The following is a 5,581-nucleotide window of genomic DNA, read 5'->3' on the forward strand; positions in this document are numbered from 1 at the left end:
AAAATATAAATTATCGCCAAACTCAGTCGAGCAGCTGTTCTCCATATTGATCGACTCAGGTATAAAGGATTGATCAGAACTGTGCGGCTAAGGAAAAAAAAAAAGTCCGGTATGAGATATAAGGAATAAACTTGGGGTAGGCCAAGATAATAGCACTTGATCACTTGAATGTTGAAAATGTAAGCGAGTGAAGAGAATTGTAAGACAAACATTAACAATATCCGCGGCCATACCACGTTAAATGCACTATCGCTTCTCGTCTGATCAGTGAAGTTAAGCAACGTTGGGTTTAGTTAGTACTTGGAAGGGTGACCACCTCGGAACACCAAATGATGTTGGCATTCATTTTAAGGGTTTAGCGCTTCATTTATAATAATAATAATAATAATTCAAGGACCCCAGTGGAAATAAGTCACTTTGTCTGAATTTTCTGGATTATCCTAGGTAATTTATACATTTGTTACTAGATAATTGTACTTATATGTGCCTGTACCTAAATAAACTTACTAGGATAGGTTAGGTTCGTCAGGAAACAGGACACAGGACACAGGACACTTCGTCAGATGACGAAGACAGGAAATGGGTGTTGGCTTCCATAGTAACAAGGCTCTACATGGAGCCAAATACAGGATGAATCTGTTGATTGGTTTCTTCGTAATGCATTACGTGTATGACATCTTAAACATTACTACCTTGTCACAGACAAGGTGGTAATGTATAAGATGTCCTGTAAAGAGGGCATACAAGTCTGCAGTGAAGTTGCCGATAGACTAACGCAAGTGACCTTGAAAAGCAAGGTCGGGAAAGACGGCAAGTTCTTGTGATCTGGTTACAATCATCATGGGATGGTAAGTTTTTTTTAGGTGCAGGTCCACTTAAGTACAATTATCATACATAATATATGTGTAAAGTACCTAGGATAACCCCCCAAAATCAAATTAACTTCTTTATATTGTAATAGCTTATTATTTAAAGCTTAACTGTAAGTTACAGTAGAAATCAATTATAATTATAACCTTAGAAGTTAAAACAGCTACGTAACTCAACTTTGTGAAGACAAACATGAAAATTATAAGTAGTTCATTACCACTAACCTGCTACTACATGAGTGTCCAGTCCCTGAATCCATTATATGCCTCTGTCATCTTTTAAATACAATCCAGAGGGCTGGTATGAAGTGCACAATATAGCAATTAAACTAACCAACGAAACATGGCATTGTATCCCGACCCTCCACATGACTGAACCATAAGTGTACACAACAACTGCATCACAATGTAATTAGAAAATGGAAATGCACGAGAGGGTAGACGCAAAATCCTGCTAGTAAGTTTTCTCTGACCTGTAACACGAAGAGAATGGACTCTGTTTTGTGGTTATGTTCGAGAGGGTAAAGACAAAAACCTCCTTGAAAGTCTTCTGTAATCGGCAATAAAGCATCTTTTTTAAGCCACCATCCGAGGAATTAGTTCAACAGTAACAGTAACGTCTCCCAGCAGGGAATCGTAGCAGGTTAAAAGAGGCGCGTGAATTTCCCTGTCTCCTAACATCTGAATCAACAAAACAGAATCAGAACTCATGCCGATAGCATGTGGAGTTCCCCAAGGTAGTATTCTGTGTCCCTTATTATTCCTGTGTTATGTAAACGACATGCCCATCAGTGTCAAGTGCAAACTCCTGCTGTATGCGGATGATAGTGCTCTGTTAGTGCCAGGTAAAGACTCACAAGATATAGCTAATGTAATAACATTGAGATTGGAGTGCTGCAGCAAATGGTTAGTAGACAACAAACTATCGTTAAACCTTGGGTAAACGGAAGCCATAATCTTCGGCACGAAACATAAACTGAGAGGGGCAAATAATTTTAATGTTCGGTGTAATGGAAAACCCATCACCTCAGTTTCCTCAGTAAAATATCTGGGAATCCCCTTTGACCCATGCATGTCAGGAGAATTGATAGGGAACAGTGTAGTAAAGAAAGCGAATTCCAGACCGAAATTCCTTTACAGTTAGTTTAATATCTTCATTATGCACACCATACCCATCCTGTGGGCGGTAGTCAAAAGATTACAGAGGTACATAATGGGTCCAGGGACTGGGACCCAAAGTTATGATAATTGAACTAGTTACAAAGGTAACGAACTCCAGGTAGATCTGGTCACAATCATGACAAGTTACAAAGGTAATGAACCATTTACACTCCTATACATAGTTACAATCATGAACAAATTACAAAGTAATGAGCCACTGACACGTCCACACCCGGTCACAATTGTAATGAGTTATAAATACAAATATTAAGTGGGTCATACACCCACACGAGCGCACTACAGACAAGCACAGTGCCTACCTACTGTGGCTCACAGGACTCTATGTCTAGCTCTTATACAATGTCATATGGACTACGTTTGCTCTTCATGGTACTCTGCCTTGACAAAAAAAAAAAAAAAACTGAAAGTAGACTGCAAATCACCCAGAACAAAATGGTAAGATTCATCCTGGACCTGGGTCCAAGAGAACATGTAGGCCAGGATAAATTACAACTATTGGATATGCTGGATGTTGAAGACAGAGTAAAACAGCTGAAGTTAAATCAAGTTTATAAAATTGCTCATGTCCAGAATATCTTGCTGCCAATTTTGTCAAGGCTGAGAACCAAAGCAATCATAGTACTAGGGGGAGAGAGCACAACTTTGTAGTACCCACAGTCAGTGGTCAGGCTTTAATCACCTTTTATTGTACAGCAGTAAAGAACTACAGACCGATAGCACTAACATCCCATATCATAAAAATCTTTGAAAGGGTCCTAAGAAGCAAGATCACCACCCATCTAGAAACCCATGAATTACACAACCCAGGGCAACATGGGTTTAGAACAGGTCGCTCCTGTCTGTCTCAACTATTGGATCACTGCGACAAGGTCCTAGATGCACTAGAAGACAAAAAGAATGCAGATGTAATATATACAGACTTTGCAAAAGCCTTCGACAAGTGTGACCATGGCGTAATAGCGCACAAAATGCGTGCTAAAGGAATAACAGGAAAAGTCGGTCGATGGATCTATAATTTCCTCACTAACAGAACACAGAGAGTAGTAGTCAACAGAGTAAAGTCCGAGGCAGCTATGGTGAAAAGCTCTGTTCCACAAGGCACAGTACTCGCTCCCATCTTGTTCCTCATCCTCATATCTGACATAGACAAGGATGTCAGTCACAGCACCGTGTCTTCCTTTGCAGATGACACCCGAATCTGCATGGCAGTGTCTTCCATTGCAGACACTGCAAGGCTCCAGGCGGACATCAACCAAATCTTTCAGTGGGCTGCAGAAAACAATATGAAGTTCAACGATGAGAAATTTCAATTACTCAGATATGGTAAACACGAGGAAATTAAATCTTCATCAGAGTACAAAACAAATTCTGGCCACAAAATAGAGCGAAACACCAACGTCAAAGACCTGGGAGTGATCATGTCGGAGGATCTCACCTTCAAGGACCATAACATTGTATCAATCGCATCTGCTAGAAAAATGACAGGATGGATAATAAGAACCTTCAAAACTAGGGATGCCAAGCCCATGATGACACTCTTCAGGTCACTTGTTTTATCTAGGCTGGAATATTGCTGCACACTAACAGCACTTTTCAAGGCAGGTGAAATTGCTGACCTAGAAAATGTACAGAGAACCTTCACGGTGCACATAACGGAGATAAAGCACCTAAATTACTGGGAGCGCTTGAGGCTCCTGAACCTGTATTCCCTGGAACGCAGGCGGGAGAGATACATGATTATATACACCTGGAAAATCCTAGAGGGACTAGTACCGAACTTGCACACGAAAATCACTCACTACGAAAGCAAAAGACTTGGCAGACGATGCAACATCCCCCCAATGAAAAGCAGGGGTGTCACTAGCACGTGAAGAGACCATACAATAAGTGTCAGGGGCCCGAGACTGTTCAACTGCCTCCCAGCATACATAAGGGGGATTACCAACAGGCCCCTGGCAGTCTTCAAGCTGGCACTGGACAAGCACCTAAAGTCGGTACTTGACCAGCCGGGCTGTGGCTCATACGTTGGTTTGCGTGCAGCCAGCAGTAACAGCCTGGTTGATCAGGCTCTGATCCACCAGGAGGCCTGGTCACAGACCGGGCCGCGGGGGCGTTGACCCCCGGAACTCTCTCCAGGTAAACTCCAGGTAAATGAAAGAGACTGCCTGTACATGTCAAAGCCAGTCATAACATGAACCAGTTCAAGAAGAGAGCCAAAAAGTGCCTAATGAATGTAGCGACAGATTTAGACTTTGCCACCGAAGTGCTAGTTTATTGTGCATCCCACATCCATCCTGTGGACGGTAGCTCAAGAGCATATGGATACACTACAGGCCTAGGAACCAGGCCCCAACAGGGTTAACAGGTGTACATATGGATTTATATCTACAGTTCACTTATCTGTTACAAGCAAATTTAGGAAATTTGCTTAGTATATCTGGTATCTTATTTTCATTAATAAGATATCTTGACATGTCACATAGATTATTATACTATCTCTGTATTCCTCAATAAGTGGACAATTAAGCACATAGTGTTCAAGACAGTGACCATATGCCTGATCACATAATTTACATTTAGTTTGATCATCATGTGTGTGTCTCCCAAGCTGCTTGTAACCAAGCCTAAGCCTGGCCACTACAACATCAGTCAGTTTGTTCACATTGCAAGTTGCTCCATAAACATACTTATCTACATCAAAATGGTATACAATACCGACAGGTTGTTAGGTAAGACACATATGCAACAGTTAGACAACTTTATTCCGAAACGTTTCGCCTACACAGTAGGCTTCTTCAGTCGAATACAGAAAATAGGCAGGAACAGTAGAGATGTGAAGACGATGTAATCAGTCCATCACCCTTGTAGTCGTAGAATTTGAGGTTGTCAGTCCCTCGGCCTGGAATTCTACGACTACAAGGGTGATGGACTGATTACATCGTCTTCACATCTCTACTGTTCCTGCCTATTTTCTGTATTCGACTGAAGAAGCCTACTGTGTAGGCGAAACGTTTCGGAATAAAGTTGTCTAACTGTTGCATATGTGTCTTACCTAACATACTTATCTACGTTCATGTTATCATAGTGGGCGACAGAAAGGGAGGAAAATTATTTTTGTTTTAGTTAACACTCCTGTAAACATAAATAACTCATTTTACCTTATTCTTAGTATAATAATAAGATATTATCTTCTTTATATTATAAAAATAATAAGGTAGTAAAAGGACCCCAATGGAAATAAGTCACTGACTTTTTTGGGTTATCCTAGGTTCTTTACACATATACTGCTATGTATGATAGTCTATGTAATTTTATTTGTGTATACCTGAATAAACTTATTAAATAACTCGGCTCAACGGTCAAAAATTTCTAAGCAAGGGTCCTGAATATAATGCTATTACGTTTTAACGGAGTCATCCAGTTATTGTCAGGATAAGGTTATACCACTCATTTATATAATTCCTGATAATTATATTTGATTAATATATTTTTAATTGCCATTCTAATTATCATTTTATTCTTAGAGTCCC

The 5,581-nt window shown here is 40.4% G+C and overlaps 1 pseudogene; it reads left to right on the forward strand.

The window, feature by feature from the left end:
- Positions 1-219: 219 nt before the first annotated feature.
- LOC128697934 (5S ribosomal RNA) lies at positions 220-341 on the forward strand (annotated as a pseudogene).
- The last annotated feature ends 5,240 nt before the right edge of the window (positions 342-5,581 follow it).

This window comes from Cherax quadricarinatus, chromosome 68 (assembly GCF_038502225.1).
Source record: "Cherax quadricarinatus isolate ZL_2023a chromosome 68, ASM3850222v1, whole genome shotgun sequence".
Classification (NCBI taxonomy): Eukaryota; Metazoa; Arthropoda; class Malacostraca; order Decapoda; family Parastacidae; genus Cherax; species Cherax quadricarinatus.